At 35.6% G+C, this 20,471-nt stretch overlaps 1 protein-coding gene across 4 annotated transcripts in view; it reads left to right on the forward strand.

Moving 5' to 3' along the window:
* Nucleotides 1-20,471, forward strand: part of LOC132908716 (tyrosine-protein kinase Src64B) — an 88,666-nt gene that overhangs the window by 19,561 nt on the left and 48,634 nt on the right. Inside the window, exon 1 of one of the 4 annotated variants that reach the window (XM_060962978.1) lies at nucleotides 12,187-12,412. The exons of the other annotated variants lie outside the window; for them this stretch is intronic. The gene's annotated coding sequence lies outside the window, so the exon portion shown is untranslated. Of the gene's footprint in view, nucleotides 1-12,186; nucleotides 12,413-20,471 lie in introns of those variants that run through there. 4 annotated transcript variants of the gene reach the window in all.

The raw sequence follows: 20,471 nt of genomic DNA on the forward strand, positions 1-20,471 counted from the left end.
ATTGCGAGACAGGGAAACAAAGGACGAAGGAAATAGCCGGTGTAATGCAGACGAGTCAATAATGGAAAAATTTTTCCGCCGATTTACTTTCTCGTAGAGCACATTGCGCGTTACCATTGCCCAAGATGATAATGACGACGAAGTGATTGCGATTTTCTTGGCGGCCGAAGCTATCGAAATGAAATGTAACTTAACGTTAGAATTGTCGATTTTGAGCGAACAAAATGGCTGTGTAATTTCTAATTTTTCGTGGAAATTTTATAGATTTATATATGTAGGGTTATCATTGGAGTTAGGGGCGTATAATGAACATTCGCGTGAATTGGCCATCGTTGTTATGTACTATCGATGATAATTACTGGTACAAATGTGATTATTACAGAGTTTAACAAGTGATAGTGACGATTGAATAGTCGAGATGTCGATGACAATGAATTTAGGTTAACGAATCCACGGTCAACGGGATGACGAATGCGATTTGATACATGATTCTGGTATCATTCAACGTACTTGTCCACCGTACAAGTAGAACTTGTCGGACTGAATCTCAGTCCAAGTGAAACTGCCTTTATATACTCCTCTCTGTACCCCTCGGGTCAATCTTAGTTTTTAAGGAGAGCTATCTAATTACTTTATACCTCTGTTAGATACATGTCCCTCCCGTGACCGTGGCTACGTTCAGCGACCCGTTATGTCACTTCGAGCCCAAGCCCACTGTCATAAATCTCGGGCAACCATACTCGGATTAGATCATAAATAACTATTTCTCAGTTTTATTATTTAAGTACGGCTATAATAAAAAGTCTGGACTAAAGTATCGGGGAGCTTCCCAAACATTCCAAAAGAAAGGTCCCAATGTCCTTTCATCTCCAACATATAAATAGTAGGTTAAAAATAGTATACACTTCGAATTGTTTATATTATTTATTTTTATTTTATTATTATTCTTTGTTTTATAAAGTTATATAAATAAGAAACCTAGCTAGGTAGTTTTTTTACACACACCATATAGGTGAAGGAAAAGGTAGATTGAGAATGCTGAAACGTCAGCAACCGGAAAAGCGAAGGAAATAAATAAAACATTATCTTCGAAGGGACAAGCGTTGTAGTTTGCCTTCTATTGGTAGAATGGAGGGATCTTGGCACGTTTCAAGGATGATAAGTGTACCTACAACGCTTAATGATATTGCTACTTTTGTATTCTATACTTGCTCATGATGAAGCTCTATTGATGAGAATATGTACCTTCAAGTTGAATGTTGTTAGATATTAATGGCATATATCAGAAAATGTTATGGACTAGGATTACCTAATGAATAAGAGATTTAGGATTGTGCAAACGAATACGTGGACTGGAAGCAGAAAGCTCGAAAATTTATGCAGAGAAACGTTGAATACGAGAATCCTTGGATTTTTTTGTTACTTTTTTACTTCGAGGTGCAAAGGTTGTCGTTCTCGTTCTTTTAATGAATGTTTCTTCTTTTTTCTTTCACATCATCCCCACCGGTAAATGCGACTATTAGAAGTTTCAAACTGCTCGCGCTTTAAAGTGTAAAACTATGGAACTTCTTGTTAAGTAGTATATTTAATGTAGAAAAAAAGTACGAAGAGCCAGTTTCATCGGCTGGTTTTACGCGTGAGAAATGGAAATAGACGTTTGTGGCGAACATTCGGATTACAACTGGCCATAAGAATGAACAATAACTGTTCTTTATGAGGAAAGAATAAAAATATTGTTTCCGCCGACATTTCCATGAAATAAAACTTACGTGACTATTATGGAAGTAGTTTTTCAAAATTAGAGAAAAATTCAAGAAAATATAGATATTGTGTTAAACTTGTGCATGTTAAATATAATCTCTGCTTCTTTAGTAAATGTAATTTCTTGAAAATTACAGAATTTCCAGATTGATTTTTATACCTATATTTTTCATCTTCTTTAAATGAAAATTTCATTAAAATTATTTTATTTTTTGCAAATAAATAATTGTTTGCAACACTTTCATTAAAAAAAATCAACTATTAACAATGAGATTCGACGGGATTTTTGATTCAGGTGTTTTAGTGAAAATTTCAAACAAACATTTCATTGCAACGCAACAATACGATTATAAAACCTTCCAGAGTCTTTAGAAATAATTTAAAGAAACTACAACTGTTTATAACCAAGGACAGTCGAATGACACGAAATTTTGTGGAATTGGTATATCTTTTTTCTTCCTTTAAACCGAGCCCGCTTTCTTGTTTTATTGATCAGGCCTCAAGGCCTCTCGCTACCTGATGTGACCGGTATGTAGAGGTTACATTTTTGGCTTCTTTGAAACACACACTCGTCAATTATTTCTTCTCTCCATCTCCTCCATTTCGAGAAAATACGAAATCAGGAAATTCGAGTATCCACCGTCGGCAACTTGCCTAATTTCAAACATCGTTTCTATCGTCAGTCTGAATCAGTCTATCGCCAGAACTTCATCAAGTAGCCACTCGTTCCTTCTACGAGTCTACAAGCCTAATTTGGTTCTTTCCAGAACGTTTTAAAGAGACTCGATCGCGTTAAATTGCTCTACGAGGCAGTCGAGTAAAAGTTCGCACGAACAATCTCTCGCGCTGCAACATATTTTCTATTACACCAACCTAACGTCACGAATTTCGAATATCACGTTGAATTTTTCATAGCAACTTCTTCGGGAAATTGTATACATAAATGGTACCGTTACGCAATTAAATCGTTTCTTATCATGTTCGCTGCTAACACTCTACCTATATTTAAAGCGTAATCAACGTCGAGTTAAGCGTCTCGCATTTTCATCGTGGCTTTAAAAGCCAATCGGTCGCGAACAGAATCGTTTTCACGGGCTTTCGCAGGGGCGTTCGATGATTTTACGAGGAGTCGTATCGTTCGTGCAACACGTGTCGACGACACGTTTTCAACCTCTCCTTCGTGCATTTACCTTCGTGCATTTACCTTCACCATGGAGTATTATTTCTGGCCTATCTGCGCGAGTTACTTCGACGTCAACGGTGTGTGCAGGTCGTTACTCCATTTTTTTCAACCGCTTTAATCGCGTTATTTGCATACGGGCTCGTTTTACACGAACATGCCCAACTTATTAATTCTTTTTTGCCAAGGGTTTCTTTTTTAAACGAACCTTCATTATCGAGAGAAATCGATTTTTTTTTCAATATATTTGCAGCTATAAACAGTTTCAGTGGAGTTTATAAAGTTTGGTGAAAATTCCATTCTCTGTACGTATTCCCGTTTTAACAGCTTCGATCAAAATAGTAAACCCGTAAAAATGGTGCGTTAGACCTTTTATTTTTGCAATTATTATTATTATATTCGATCTGCATATCAGCCTTGTTCTCTAATTATTACTCATCGATAAAACCGCTAGATTTATTCACCGCACGAAATAATAAATTCTCGAACTACAAGTTCTGAACACAACTAGTTGTCTGTTCGATTCGATGAGTCAATCTCATTATCAAGCAAATTCTTTTTTTTTTTTTTTTTTTTATTTTATTTTGGTTATTTTACAATTTGTCCTTGCGGACATTTGGTAAAGTGTTATATCTTGTTGGTGAAGAAAAAAAAAATATAAATAAAAAATAATATAGCATGTGGGCGGCTACCCCCAGCGGGGTACCAGCTTCGTTTTTTTTTTTTTTTTTTTTTTTTTTTTTTCTAAGTTATATCTTTTATGAATCAAGCAAATGAGCCACAATGACAGACGCTTAGCACCTCTGTCAACTTCTCCAGGCATAAACAAAGTATCTTTCAATTCTACCAATCAATTTAACTATCCTTCTCGCTATAATCACTATGCGTAAGCTTCTTAGGAACGATAGTAACTTTCTTCACTTTTATGAACCAAAAATCTCTAGCATTCAATAGCAACTTCCACAATAACTTCTGATTAGCTAGACTTCTAACAAATCCCTCTAATAAATTCTACGCACGAAACCACGTGTTCCTTAAGCACAGGATTTTAGAAAACCAGTTACATGTCTGCAAGAGTTGATTCTATTGTAAAGGCTTACTCAGGGTTTAGTTTGGTCAAGTTGTTCGAGTTGGAATAATTTTACTTGGAGTTTGTGTTTATACAAGTAAAGTTGAGTGACTTGGAGTCATTCGAATTTAAGTAATTTGATTTTCCGCAAGGAATACTAAAACGATGAAGAAGATGAAAACGTGGAATTTGCTGAAGTGCGTGTAATAATAAGAGAAATTATGAGTGAATGCTTCAATTAAAAAAGGAACAATATTATTGAGGATCGTTCAAGTTTTAAGAAAGCAAGTGTTCTTTCTGTGTGAATTTTTTTCAATAATATTTATATAAATTCGACAAAAGTCAGTTTCGTATCGGAAAATCAAGCAATCGATCGATAAATCGGATCTTTGCGAATCAACTGAAGCAAATTAGTTTGCATTACGATTGCCAAAGTAACTTGGCTGATCTGAGATTTCAGTGAACGTTTGTGGTACGTACCACGTGTCCTTTATGAATGCATGGAAGATTCGATCCTATTGTAAGGTGAGCAAAGCGGAACAACGCGTATATGCACACCGGGATGTACACCGGGTGGTCCGATGGATTATTCATGCTGACGATAAACAGTGCATACGTGAGAGCATACGGGCGGAATGGAACGTACGAAGACGATAATATGACAATGAAAAATTTTCGAGAATTACAAATTCTTAAATTTACAGAACTGTACGATTCAATAAACTTTCATGAGATTCGATAATATAAATAGTACAAAATCGTTGCTCATTTGTAACTTTTAACTTCTTGGGGTGCAGTGGTACCATTTTTGTTGCACGATAGCTCAAAATAGTTTACGTTTCGACGATTGAAATATACACTGAACAATTTGCAGCTTTTGAGATCTTTCCAGTTGTAAATAGATACACACATACAATATATTGAATCACCCACAAGAAATTAAAAATAAATGGTTTACATAAGTTTACATAAAAGATATAACTTAGAAAAAACGAAGTTGGCACCCCGCTGGGGGTAGCCACCCACATGCTATATTTATTTTTATTTTTTTTTCTTCACCAATAAGATATAACACTTTACCAAATGTCCATAAGGACAAATTGTAAAATAACCAAAATAAAATAAAAAAAAAAAAAAGTTTGTGTCTCGTTCAAAACTTTCATTGCGATAATTGTACTACTACCGGTAACATTAAAGGGATTTAATACTCAAATGTATTAGTGAAAATTTCACAAAACAACTATTTTGAAGACTATTACGAAGATATTTTCTAATGTTAGAAAAATATAGTGACCGAAAGAGTACAGCAGAGTTGAAGAGGATTGATAATTCAAACGCTTCGTTGAAGATTCTGATAAACGAAGATAAACATTTTGTTCGTATTTTGTTCAATCGAAGATATTAGAAAACTCTACTTCGAAGCTTTAGATCGAAAATAAGTAAAAGAATATAGAAGGATTAAAAGCTACAGGAGCTTAGCGATTCAAATGTTTTATTGAAAATCCGCCGAAACAACAAAATTGTTTGCCATTAGTAGTTACTATAATATCAACGAGGCCTAGTGATTTCTGGGACCAGTTTGAGGCGCATCTGGCGACCACGTGCTCCACGAATTTTACCCCTGGCGAAGTTGTGCGTTCTTTCGATTGAACACGGGGCATTTCGTTAATGGTCGGCCGTATATCCGAGCCAGGAATACGTCCAGACTTCTTCCTTTTCTGATCCACGAGGCAGGTCGCACGTGTTTATCAGGGCCATTGGACAAAACGTGTCTCGAATTCGCTGATCATCCCTAATACATTGTTGCACGCTCGCCTGCTAGTCTGGCGAAGAATTCTCTGGGAGACAAAGTATCCAATAGATTATTATGGTACGACCGATAATTGTGGGGATTTTGGGAAATTGCGTTGGCTTTTTTTTTTTGGTGAAATTTTTTAAATAGTTTGATACGATTTTTAGGGACTGTGAAATGTGTTTCTGTCATTGTGTAGTGGAAATAAGATAGAAGTCTTTGGTTGTAATGTACGAAATGTTTACTTATTAACGATTTGTGTCATGAAATTGTAAAAAATTGTAAAAAATTTATTTCATGCCAGTCGTTGTATTTTGAACACGATTTATTATATTGTTTTCTATTCGTAATGATATCTTTTGTTAAAATACTATTGAATATACCTTTTACAATTTTATAATGTAAAATTACAAAACGTTCATGCGTTTAATATTTTACACGTGGCGGTAAAGAGCACAGTGACGTGCGTATATGCTATAGCAAAAGAAGTTACGATATAGGAAGGAAACACTTAGGACTCTTTTTTTCTTAAAAACATTAAGAAGGTGAAAATTGCTTTAACGCGTTTCCTGTTTATCTAACGTCCTCGTGTATTCGGTTACTAATTGTAAGACCAAGTAATTGTTACGTGACTAGTTGGGGAATAAAAAGTTTGCGATTACCATAAGCTGTTGTCATTTTCGTCATCTTTTTATACACTGTCGATATATTTTATCCATCGCAAGTATCGTGATATAAATTAGTTATATCCTAGTTACTCGTTAAATACTAGTAGCTAAAACACTTTTTACTGTAATTAATCAGTTTCTACAATAGAATCAGGAAATAATACCTCGTTGCGTAACTACGTTATTTAACGAAAAATATACGCGAAAGGAGTATTGCAAAAGAATCGGAGAATTTTCGAAAGTTCGATTTTTATCTGCAGAGTCGAGGAGAATTGTGTGACTATAAAAAAAATTCCATTCCTGATGCTTTTCGTTTGGTTGTCTATTCGAGTTTAGATGTTTATGTTAAATGGTCTATGTATACATAAAAACACGCATAACTTAGAGAGAACTGGTAGGATTTAGATGTTAAATGAAATAGAAAACGAAGAGTTTATTATCTAATCTTAGAGCTAACTCCAGCTGCGACCATTTAAAAATATATCGTTCGTATTTCTTTCCTTCTTCCTTCCCTTCTGTTTTCCTGTATCCTATAAGACTTAGGATAAAAGGAAAAACAGATTAAAGGATTTCTTCGAGGATTAACGGTCGTGCGAAAATTAAAACACAATTTCACGGAAGATGCTCCATTATATTGATTACTTTCAATTCGATAAGGTTTCATTGCTGTTGATTAAACAAATACGACGATGTGAATGGTTCGTTTAATTATTTATCGAATTAAATTGTGTCGAAGCGTTTTTTCTTTATCGAGAAAATTTAAATCAACGCAAGAAGATTATTTGCATTATTTATATTATATTCTTCTTTAGGGAATAAGATAAGAATTATTATACCATACGTTATTTTCTCAAATTGTTAGATTAATTTCACAGAAATGAAGAAGAGAAGTTACACATATTCGTTTTCAAATGCCAATTTCGTTTTAATTAATTGAACATTTGTTTAACTTTCATACATTAAGCTGTCGAGAAAATACTTTTAATTCTACGTGGATTTTAATGAACTATACTTTATCGAATCGCACGATATCGAGCATCATATTCAGTTTAAACAAAGAAAAACTATTGAGGCTGTATTTTAATTTCATTTGTATCCGTTCGATTGCAACCATAAATTGAAAGAATCCATTACCAGAAATAAGAATTACAGTTACGTTTGAAATTACAATCCGAACGTGAGTAATTAACTGTACGAAGCCATAGACGATATAAACCTATATGAATCAGCAAATTAACGATATACGATATTTGTTTCGATATTTCGAAAATGTAAAATACTTTAAAAAATATAGAAACGTACACATTGAAATGCATTTGTTAAAGTCTTTCAAAATATACAATAGTTAAAGCACGTGTAAAGAATAATAGAACGCGTCGCTAATGGAATAAATTCCATACAACAGCAAACGATCTTTGACGTTTTTCTGAAGAAACGCGAACGACCTTATTATCCAACTCGATACCTTTGTATATTATAAATATATGCATTCATGGAAAATCGTGATAATCCCAGCTCAAGACCGATAGAGACGTAAAGGGTGTTACTATGTTGCCGGTGTCTATTAATGTCGCGGGCCTATTTCCTCCGGATATATCTTGTTGCCGTGCGAAAATTCGTCTCCCCCCGGGGAATGGATATCGATCGATCGTGTGTCCCAAAGAGTCGAAAGCGGCAGCACAGACAGAGAACAGCACAGTTGCGGGGCGCGCTAATGCGCGCGAGAGGAGGACAGAGACACCGATCCTCCACCTTCGCGTCGCTTTCATCGTAGCAACAGAGGGTGGAAACGAGACGAAGAAAGAAAAGAGCGAACGAACGGTTGGATGGCTCGTTTATTAAAGTTTTCGAGCACGAAACCCTGCTGAACGGCAACCAGTTGAATACACGTAAAAATGTTAAACACGATCCCAGCGGGACTGACGGAAAAAGAAGGAAAGAAAAAATAATAAGAGGGAAAGAGGGAATAGAAAGAGAAGAAGGGGGATAAAGAAAGGGTAGAGAGATTACACGGAGACTAGATAATAAAACGGGAAGACGGAAACTCGGCCGTCCTCGGCTTTTTACCGCGCCATTTTTCCCGTTCTTTCAACAACTTTCCACGGTCCCGGTATGCATCGCGCAGGAACTTTGTGCCACCAGCCAGAAAATAGGGAGCAAATAGACGAGCAGGCGGGATAAACTATAGGGAAGTGTTTCGTGCTTGCTGGCAACTGGATGTTGTACTCGCTCGGTCGATGCGTATCCCGGCGTCGCTTGTGCATCCGCTCTGATGCTTGTTTACGAAAAATGTTGGACAACTTGAGCGAGGAGCTATAGGCAAATATGGATTTGTCGGCAGGATCGTGCAAATGTTTCGGTCAGATTGGTGACATAAAAGACATAACTTAGAAAAAACGAAGCTGGCACCCCGCTGGGGGTAGCCGCCCACATGCTATATTTATTCTTTATTTTTATTTTTTTTTCTTCACCAACAAGATGTAACACTTTACCAAATGTCCATATGGACAAATTGTAAAATAACCAAAATAAAAAAAAAAAAAAAAAAGATTGGTGAGAACCTTCGAATTCGAGTTAAAACATGATTTATGGAAATACTGCTGGGTGGTTGAAATTTTCCTTTTGGATGAGAGACTCATATTATTGCACCTTGGAATACCAACGTTGTTTTGGTTTGCTAGGTTCAAAGGTAAATGAACTCCTGACAAAATATTATCGTCGCTATTTGTAATCGTCAACGGGAGTAACATTTTAACTTTTTGCAATAACACTTGTCGATACAAATAGACGAACGTGCTCTCTAGGACTGTCATAATAACGAATCATTATAGCGAATCATACAGTCGAATAGCGAGCGTAGAGTCGACCAGGAGCATTGAGCGAGCGACGATTACGACTGGTATACGTTATCTCTGTATTTGTACTTACAGTGAGTTTAATATACACTGACTATTACAATTTTATCACTCGTCTCTTTAATGAACGAACCAATACGTTTAATATACACCTCAACAAGTTTGAAGATTCTTTGGTTTTATGTAATTTATATATCATCAGCGACTATCTCTCGTCTTAATTATTGTTACCGATATGCTATTGTTATATTTGTTACTAGCAATCAGTAGATAACGTTTACGTAACAATTTAAAAGATATACGTTTCATTAGTATACAGGATGTAACATGTTACAAAGATATAATTCATAGGGTGATTTAATAGTTCTGATGACACATAAGTATATTCTCTTTTATATCTTCTAACTGTTTGATTCCTCGATACTCTTAAATATACATTTCCTTTGTATGTCCTATCTATCTCGTGAGAAAGGAAGAAAGGAAGTTTCATTCCATTCGATTCGATCCGATTCGACCAGTCGAATCAGCTCTGCCATAGCACGGCAAGGGTGGGAAATTAAACACGAGGGTTATACTATCCGTTTTTAATCGCGCGCCGTTAGTTTTGTTTCCTTTCCCACCGGATAGTGCACGGAAATTGAAGCATATAGGTTTCGTGTCTGGTTTGTATTACACGGCTCGTTTCCTTTTCTTTTTCACCCCTATATACGAGCGATACGATTGTTCGTATTCTGGAAACAAGACATCGATTATACTGTTGGAAAAAATCGTAAGACGTTTTGACTTCGATCTATTGAAAACGTTCCTCTTTCCTTTCTAATTCCAGTATTTTTATTCCTCTACTTTTAATTATCGATTTTCCAAGTGCAATGCTTTCATTTCTAGCTTATTTGCAATTTATTTTTAATTCTCCCCTTCTGCTCTCAATTATTTGTCATTTCTATTTAACGTTCTTCTACGTGATACTGTTTCATTACAGGAAATTACTAAATCGATAGATTTATAAGCTAATACGCGCAAGTACAATCTACTTACGTATATAACATTCTATTTCATAATACTAAACGCATATATATGTAGGCATCGTGGAAACGAGTGAATTTAATTAGATAGATATTTATGTTCTCATATAAGTCGAATTTACCAACGAAACAATACATGGCGACCTTAAGATACCCACAGTCAAAGAAGAAATAGCCAAGTTCAGAAACAGATATAATATAAGAGTTAACAACCACCAAAACCCATATGTTACCCAATTACTCGACACGATGGAAAAAGACAATACCCCTTTAGATTGAAGCATTAGATTCAACTAGAATCAAACAAACTATAAACTTTTATAATCCAAGTTACAGTACCACGCCAAAAAAGTTTATTTAAAATTCTGTATGAGAATTGATTGTAAATCATCTACTAAATAAAAAAAAAAAATATAAATCGAATAATATTATGGGGATAAAAAGACAAACATTTATTCATTCGGAATAATTTTTTCAGAACCAATTGCATTATCAATATTGCACTAACGATATTCTGATATCACATAGCTGAAAATATCTAAAATTAAAATCTCTAATTAATGTCCAAATTAATCGGTAAAACAAAATCCAAGATTGACATTAATAGGTATTTAAAGATTAACGCAATCTTTTTTAAACTTGGTACGATCATCTTGCAATGTTAAACGTCGATAAGGATAACATGTAGCACGTTGTGCGTGGTCGTTAATCGATTGCTATTACGTCGGGATCTCATCGATTTATCGTTCTCGTGATGCTCGGTGGTTTTCGCCGGAATTCGAACTAATAATGCGACCGAAAACAATATCGAGAATCGTAATTACGGCGAAGCGCGTACGCGTTCGCCTCGACTCTGTTCGAATATTCTGTATATGGCAGGTTATTCGTTATCGAGCATGCGGTTTGCGACCTGTGCACCCACCTTGTATACATTGTACGCGCACAATCGAAATAATACACGTGCTTGTCGTGAATTTATTTTCAAGAAAATTTTCATTATACGTATCGCAAAATCAAAGATATAATGCATACATTCATCGATTAAATTACAAACCACCTGGTTGAATATTTCGTTTAATTAGCGTAAGATTGCGGTTGGATACTTCAATCTCTTGTATTTGAGAAACGAATTACTCGCTCCTTTAATCACCGGTCAATTGGAAATTTTTATTCACGAAGAAAAGTCTTTTAGGGAAAGTAAATGATTTTTCAATTAATCTGCTGAAATATTCAATAAACAAAATTAAATTCCTGTATTCCATAAAAGTTATGAAATAAAATTTATAAGATATTCGAAGTCGCATTCGAAGTCTGCGTTAAAAAATAAGAGCGTATGCGAATACTTCTTGTAACCACTATAATAGTAACGAAAAAAAAAGAGAAGAAAGGAAAAGGAGAGGAATAAAACATTTGTCGTGTAATTAGCGCAAAAACGCAAAAACCCTTGATATCTCGATAACATGGAGTTGTAGCAAAAGCAGAGTATTTTTATCCTGGAAACACACCATTGGAGTGTTCTAAAAAATTCATAGCTCTTCCACTGACAATAAGCAATAGGAGAAACCTGACGCTCGGACTGGTAGTATAGTACGGCGAGCAACGATCCAGCGCGATATTGAGCTCACAGGCATTATACGGAATGAAATAAAAGCCGAGCGTATTGTCTAGTTAGATGGTTAGTTAGTAATGAAAATAACACGACCGTTACATAGTTAAGACTTGTGTGAACGGGTGTTTAACTTGGTGTGTGTGGAACACACGCAACAAGAGGGGCGAAACCAGGTTCGAACCGGGAACAGAAGAGAGCGAGACAAATCTTTGAAAGGCCACGGTTGGCTAGTGCTATCAATAGTTCGTTGAAGTGCCTACTTACTTTACCCTCCAACCTTTTGCACAGTGGCGTAGGGAAAAGTAGGGTCAGCCATAATATCGGCGTTTAGACAAAAGGAACGTACAACGTACCTTGAAGAGCCTCGTCTTTGTTGCACCCCGAAAAGAAGTCGAAGAAGATCGAACGATAACCGGAAGTCTTTCTGGTGTCACCTCACGAAAGAATAAAGTCACTGTACGTATTGGATGTTTGTCGTGACAGAGAAATCAGGGTTCTTTTGTGTTGGCGAAGTAATATTATTAATACACTACAGATTTTTATGCGTTTTTGGTAAATTCAAAGGTGTAAAATTGTACAAGATGTACATACCATAATATGCGAAAATATTCGAAGTAGATTGCTGGCTGTGATATTTGATGGATGCAATGAACCTCTATTTTTAGCTTCTATTTCCTTAATTACAGTTGTAATTGGATGAGAGTTCAAAAGTTTGGTGCGTGGATATGAATATGTAAGCGTCGATTCTTCTATAGAGGAGATACGTGTGTCAAGCTGAATGCATCATGGGTTCTATGTGCTATTGTCGTTCTATTTCAATAAATATTGTATCGCCGATAGTCGGAACCCCAAATGTATCATCAGGGTTTAGGCTTAGGCTTGGGGTTTGAGTAGTGATACTTATAAGGACTTAAGGACTACTGCGGTTCTGACAATAAGAGTCATGGATGTTAGTTTCGGAGTGTCGACAAGGGGTCCGATATCTTCTGTTGCTGTCTGCCACAGAGGATCGTTTACACGGTACCGATGATTCGGGTGTACTCGGATACATTCGGGATACTCAGGTACACTCGGGTACACTTGGATATACTCGGGTATACTCAAATACACTCGAGTATACTCAGGTACACTCAGTTACATTCGTGAACACTCGAGGACACGGTGCCCCGTGGCGTGTGGGAAACGAACGATCTGGCCGCGAAGTGGGCAGGCTGATGAACACTAAAAAAATTGTGAGTCAAAGAAATCTCAGCATTTAAAATCAGCATAATCGCAGAACTTTGCGAGATATACGTATCACTTCACAAAAGAAGAAATAGACAAAATCGATGAAATTATGTTATTAAAATATGTTATTATAAGATACACATCGGTGAAGCGTTCCGACAGGAAGATTTCAAAAATTTCAAAAAGCATAGTTGATGATTTTGGCCTGCTAACGGCTCATATATTCGTAAAGATATGAATTTATACAAAAGTCGAGAGTTCGTCTATTATTAACTGAATTATCGCGCAAGAGGGAGCCATAGCGCAAAACAAGAAAGTACAATTAGATCGAACACACGTATAGATCGTTATTCACGTCGAAACTTATCGTCGTTTATCAAACAAAATGGAAGCACGGTCGTGTGAGTTGCAAAATCAATCTGGGACAAACGACATCGACAGGGAACCAACTGTTTGTCGCTGAGAAACTTTACGGCTATTTTATTTCGCAAACGCGCCCTCCGCTTTTTCTGTAAAATTCCGTTTCCGGAGGGAACACGTTCTCCGAGTTTGCCTAGGAAAGTCTCGTAAATTTCTGGAAACCGTGCTCACGGGCAAAGCGAAGCAGATGGAAACGAAGTTGGAAAGAGCTGCGAGAACTCGCCAGGAAGTCGTTTTGGGATCGACCTAATAGCATTTTAGCGATATCGAGCGGGAGTACCAACGTAACTCAACAATGACGCAGGGTGGAAAAGGTTGTCGACCTTTAAAAACCTGTGTCCGAGTGCTCTAGAAACCCCGAATTCGACGCGACAGGGATCCGTCGGATTATTTTCCGATCGGGCTTCTTCGCGTTCCTCTTTCGCGTCACTGAACAACCAGACTCTATTTTCGGAGAAACAGCTTACTTTGCTTTTTGTCACCGATAGATTCGACGCTCCTTTTAAGTTAGAGAAACGAGACTCTTGGCTGTTTGACTACGATGGAGTGTTTGGTTGAGGTCACTTGAAGTATTTGAATATTGGATCCTATTATAGACGAGTCTTTACTCTTGAACCTTTCAATAAAAATAATAATATTATTCTCAATACTAAAATGTTGTCGCTTATTTGCACACGTAGGTTTTCATCTAATTAGAATTAACGATGTTTTCAAAGCGATTATACATAGGAACGATACGTTATTTATGAGATAAAATTTATCTCCTCATCTCTTCTGAATTTTTTTAATGTCGAGAAAAAGATACTTCTTATTTTTTAGTTCTATTATAACATGCTTGAAAAAAATACTTGTTTACATATTTGTAGCGATTGCTTTTTTTTTTAGTTATGTCTGAATTGATTAATAAATAAATTCCAACGTCAATCTGCCTTAAGAGCATAAATAATTGAATCGTTCGAAATGCATCATCACGTACTGTCATTAAATTTATCTACTTTTGTATATTGTTCAGGTTGGAAAATGTGACTGCATCTCTATTCTAAATTGCAGTCTGTATTTTTCTATAATATTTATTTAATTCGTTTATTCATGAAAAGGAAATACTAAGGTAGATATCTATGGGTTAAAATTTATAATAAAAGTCAATATTTGAGCGTCATTATACTTTGAAATTTTAATTATTCCGGTATATCAGTTAGTCCTTAATCAATTCGTTACCCACACATTTATAATGTCAGTACAATATGGAAATATGTGTAGGATGTATTTTATTGGACGTCCTAGAGGTACGTGCTATTAGGTTGTATCTAGCAGTATATAATACATAACGATGAAATTAGTGGGACACATGTGGTCACATTTTGTGGCTCGTAAGGGTAGACCATGAATTGGACGCTGACGAAATCAAGATTTAATACATACTTAGTACATGATGTGTGTGGATAGAGTATAGAATATTGTGTATGATTTCCATTAGGGGAACACTGCCTTCTGACGAAGAAATATCCATTTTATTAACATATTTCACATGAAAATGGCCTTCTTCGTGTAACTTTATATTCCAATGATCTCTTGTATATTATCATTTAAGTAATGTTATTATATTTGCATTTTATTTGAAACATATTCAGATATGTATTTTATTTTTATTTTAGATATGTTGAAATATCTGAAGTTCCCCGTATTTTGTATTGTCTAAATAAGAACAATAAAAAAGGCCAATAACGATGAAAGAAAAAGAAAACGAATAATAAGGCTAGGTATTTTAAATCGAAGAAAAACAAAGATGGCATAGAGGAAATAATAAACATTCAGATTTCTTCAGTTTCGAGATAATAGATAGGACATTTTAACTAAATAAAGTAGGATGAACATATAAAATATAGCACGTAATGAAAATTCGGCCAACACTAATTTAATTATCGTCCTAAAAATTCCTCGCGTAGAGCTTGATGGAAAAGTAAATTTCGTTGTACGATCCAAAAGCAGAAGCTTTTTTATTCGCGGGTAATTGTTCATGGGCAAGTGTATTACGAAACGCGAACGTCGCGTCGTGGCGAGTTTCCGGTACGGCGCACGGATCGACGATTACTCGGGAAAGGCGGACAGGTTGAGAATGAAATTTGGATTCGGTTCGAAAGAATTAAATTCGTGCGGGCGAGCACCTTCTCAGCCTGCGAATCAGCCAGGTGTTCCAACACACGTCGCTGAATTTTCGTTATTTCGCCGACTGGCCACCGCACCGACACGATTTCCGCATCGAGCGACTGACCTTTCGGTGGTGGCCGACTGTTCCGGAAACCTCGAATCAGCTAACGAAAATTTCGCTATCCAACGTTTCCAACGATCGAATCTCGATGCTCTGTTTGAATGGTCGTTTTATCCGCATACATATTTATTTTGGGAAGTCCAGGTACATTGGTGGGTCGACAAAGTTTACTCATTCCGATATCCATTCTTATTTATTCGCGTTTGAATACGCGATGACTTGAAAATACGATTGCATGCTTGAATAGTTATTTGAGGAGAAATCGTTTAGATTTAGATGATTTACGGATGGAGCTTTTCGAATAAGTGTAGACCAGTTTGCCGTGAAAAAGAAAGGGCATTTTCTCCGTACTGTTTTAATATTTCAAAGTACGTACAGTGAGGTTTGAAAATAGATTGGGCTGTTGTTTAATTTCTACTTTCATCATTCGTATTAACGGAATATAATTGTAACTTTTATCGTTTTTTATGGCGAAATAGAATCGTTAATTTTATCACGTTTAATAGCGAAGTATCACAGAATTCCTGTTTTTATATTTTGTAACAACGAGATGTAATTTTTGCGTGTATTTCTGTTCTTATCGTCAGCAGTAGCAAAGTAATGGCTATTTGTATAGACTGCGGATATTTATACACATTCGGATTTTTGTGAATATAATTAAAGAAATGGAAACTAGGCAGAAAATTGTTTGATCTATTGAACGCTGTAATAAATAGTCTAAATATTTTAATATATTTTTGCATATTATATTCTTACATTTAAAGATTTACCGTAAATCTGTAAATATTCACACTCTAGTAATATATTATATGCAAAGGAAAAGTTACATTTGTATCTAAACAATGAAATAATTTTTAGTACTTAAATTGGAAGTGTTTGAAGCAAAGTTTGCATTTATTCGTTGGTAGCTATTAGCATAAGAGCTGTTTGTCGAGAGGAGGCAGTCTAAAGCACAAGTATGTTGGAAAACAGGATTTGAGAACAAGAATTCACTTGTCAGGAGTTGTTTGTCAGTCAGCAGTAAGCAGTATGTAGTCCAGTGATTAATTAGGATCGAGTAATTGGATCTCTAGTTGGCTCGAAATTATGTAGCACTACCTTCGTTTATTGCTCAGTCTCAACAAATAAGCTGGCTTGAACTTTCTCTCGGCTGTTCTTTCGAGGAGATTGATGCTCTTTCCGCTACAATCATAGTCATTTAGATCATTGAGATCATTGAGATCCGTGTCACGACTCTATACTATACAACATCCATGGATGTGGTTATTTACATTTAAACAAGACCAAATTTTCATTCGTAGCATTCAGTTTCGTTATAATATAGGAATTTGTTAATTTTTGTGCAATTTATTATTTTGCATAGTCTCTTTATTTAAATATCCATCATTTAATAGATAAAAAATTTACAGCTTTGAAAATTTCCCCATCAAAATGATATTTAAGTATAAAACTTCCGATACTTTCCTTCTTCATCGTGTAGGTAAATTTACTTTTAGCATAAATAAGGTTAGTCGCATTCAAAGTTTAATGATTCGAATGATTTTGGTCTTGGATATTCACTGGAAGAATTGCAATGATATTTGAAACGAGTCGATTACGTTCGCTCATTTCAATCATTTCGCGTTTCAAATGTACCAGCGAACAACTCCGTGCATGGAAACAATTCCTCACTCTCGCTGGATCTATTTTAATCGCAGTCATCCTTGCGAACGTTCACGAATCGTCGTGTGAAAGCGTCTTTTCAGTATGCAAACCGCGCGACAAGTCCGCACAACAGAACTCAATAACCTGCAAAATCGTCGTTAGAATCAACCTGTGCTCGAGACAGATTTTCCGTATTACGTACGTCGCGTATGAAAACTGAACGAGAACGAGAACGAGTTCTTTTTCATTCATATAAAACCATGTCAGAATTCTTATCTATTTTTTGAAGAATATCTTTTTACCTTTCTTATAGTTATTCTTAATTCTTATTTCGTTCGTTTATTATATTATTTTCTTATTATTCTTACCTTTTCCTATTTACAATTAAGTATTCGTCTTATTTTCTCACTCTTTTTTAAAATATTCTCCTTCTTTTCTTAATTATTTCTTTACATACGTATAATCCTATCGCTCTTTGATACATTTTATTATTATTTTTTTATAATTTTTACATTTCTCATTTTCCAAAATTCCTGTCTATTCGTTAACAGACTATAGAGCTTCAAAATTGCATTGCTATGAAGATATCAACTTGCGTAAATATGTAATTGTGCAAGGAGCATAAATGGCACTACTGTAGTTACCAAATTGAATCACGAAATTTTATGGGCAACTTCGAAAATGAACTCGCTGTGTCTCTTGTCCAGTCACTAACAACGAACTTAACCGTATCGAACAATTTTTGGCATTTGTTGCAATTGCATTGCCATGAAGATATCGACTCGCGTAAATATGTAATTGTGCAAGGAGCATAAATGGCACTACTGTAGTTACCAAATTGAATCACGAAATTTTATGGGCAACTTCGAAAATGAACTCGCTGTGTCTCTTGTCCAGTCACTAACAACGAACTTAACCGTATCGAACAATTTTTGGCATTTGTTGCAATTGCATTGCCATGAAGATATCGACTCGCGTAAATATGTAATTGTGCAAGGAGCATAAATGGCACTACTGTAGTTACCAAATTGAATCACGAAATTTTATGGGCAACTTCGAAAATGAATTCGCTGTGTCTCTTGTCCAGTCATTAACAACGAACTTAACCGTATTAAACAATGATAAATTTTCGTGCTGGAAGTTGAGGCTAGTTAGTCTTGTGGTATGGCGTACCGTTGACCTAAGTTCAATCTTGCTTCTTCCGCTTCCTACATCATGAAAGGGCCGTTAACAGTAATTTCACAGCCGTTAAAAGTAAATCGCGAACGATAATACGACGGAGAGCACCGATTACAAAGGCGTTGTACAACAAACTGTCGATACCAGATAAAGGGTTCGAGCTGAAGATTAAAAAGCTTTGAGGAAGAGATTAGCGAACTTAATGCCAGGGGAGTGTTCTCTTGCGATCACGGTTAAAATGACTCGAAGCAACCAAGCTTTCTGATACGTTCAATCAATATTTTTCTTCCGTGTTTTCTTCATCCTCTTTAAACTTTCCACACAGAATTTTTATATTTTCTCAGAGTTTTCGTTACAAGGAAGTTTTAAAATACGCAGGTTCATACGTATACTTTAACTTTTTAATATATCTTCTTCTATCATAATGTATTCATTTTTTCTTCTGTTTAAAATCGAGACACATGTAACAAATATAACCGTAATCAAATTTGTAGCCAGAGTTTGAGACTTGCCATATAACGAAGTTACTTTTACGAAAGACGATCCACGTTTTTCTGATTTGTTGTCGAATGAAAATTAAAGCGGTTCTATTAAAGCAACTCATATAATAGTTTCACAGCTTCACGATTTATTTAAATACCATTCTACTGAAATATAATTACAGATACACTTGTAGTAATCGCATAGTATGAATGATATTTTGTTGAAAAAAATTGAAATACGTTAAACGAAAACTAAAGACGCTTTCGTAGAAAACGAGAAACACGAACCGGGATTCTTATCAAGAATTATTCGATTTGAATGTAATACACGTAAGTCGTACTATTCTTATTAATAAAATAAAAATATGTATTCTTGCTTATCGTTGAAGAATCGTGTCTTCGTTAATATATTCTTATTGATCGAATAAAACTATATTTTTATTCATTGTCGAGAAAATTCATTTCAACAAACTGGAGAAACCTCGAACTCGAAATATATTTCTCAAGTAAGATAACTGGCAACATTTGTTAATCGAAAAAATGAAAGAAAAAATATACTTTCGAAGGGCAGCGACCAGTGGCCAACAACAGATTGCCGCGCGCGCAATTTCAATCGATCAAAGGGACGAAACGAATTTTGTGCGCGTCATATACACACAGAGTGAGTTGTGCAAATCGGCGACCGGTTGGTTCTTCTGGAAACGAATCGATCGATTGTAGCGAGTACAACGACCGAATTAATAACGACAGCGGACTACGTAACGCGAGGAAGCGGCGCGTGCGAAAATTTATTGGCAATTTTCTCAGTTCTCCGGGAACTTTCCTTATGGTGCAACCGCACGAAAGTCGACTGACTGTATGTAGGTCGAGATTGAATATAAATTTGTAGATCGAACGACGATTATTATCGATCGATAATACGTTTGCCATTCCGTCACGATCAGTCAACTTTTTCACCTCTGTCTCTAATAATCGGTATGTGAGTATCCGGTTCACGGAGTACAATTTATTGCAATGAACTTTTAATCGAATAATGGATAGTCAATGAAATTTTATTTCTTACCATCTATCGCTTGATTCTAGCTCCTTTTCTCTCTTTCTTCTTATAGGTTTATCTATTAAGTAAGAAATACAATTTTATTTATTAATCGTTCATTCGTTATTTTTTTAATTGTAATGTTATTTGTGAGCATTTATTCGTTTATTGAAGCAAGGAACGAAGCTTCATTCGTTATTTATTACTCGTTTATTTACCGCTTGAATAAAGTCTCCTGCTCTTTTACTAACTTTATTA

Source organism: Bombus pascuorum, chromosome 7 (genome assembly GCF_905332965.1).
Source record: "Bombus pascuorum chromosome 7, iyBomPasc1.1, whole genome shotgun sequence".
NCBI classification, from domain to species: domain Eukaryota; kingdom Metazoa; phylum Arthropoda; class Insecta; order Hymenoptera; family Apidae; genus Bombus; species Bombus pascuorum.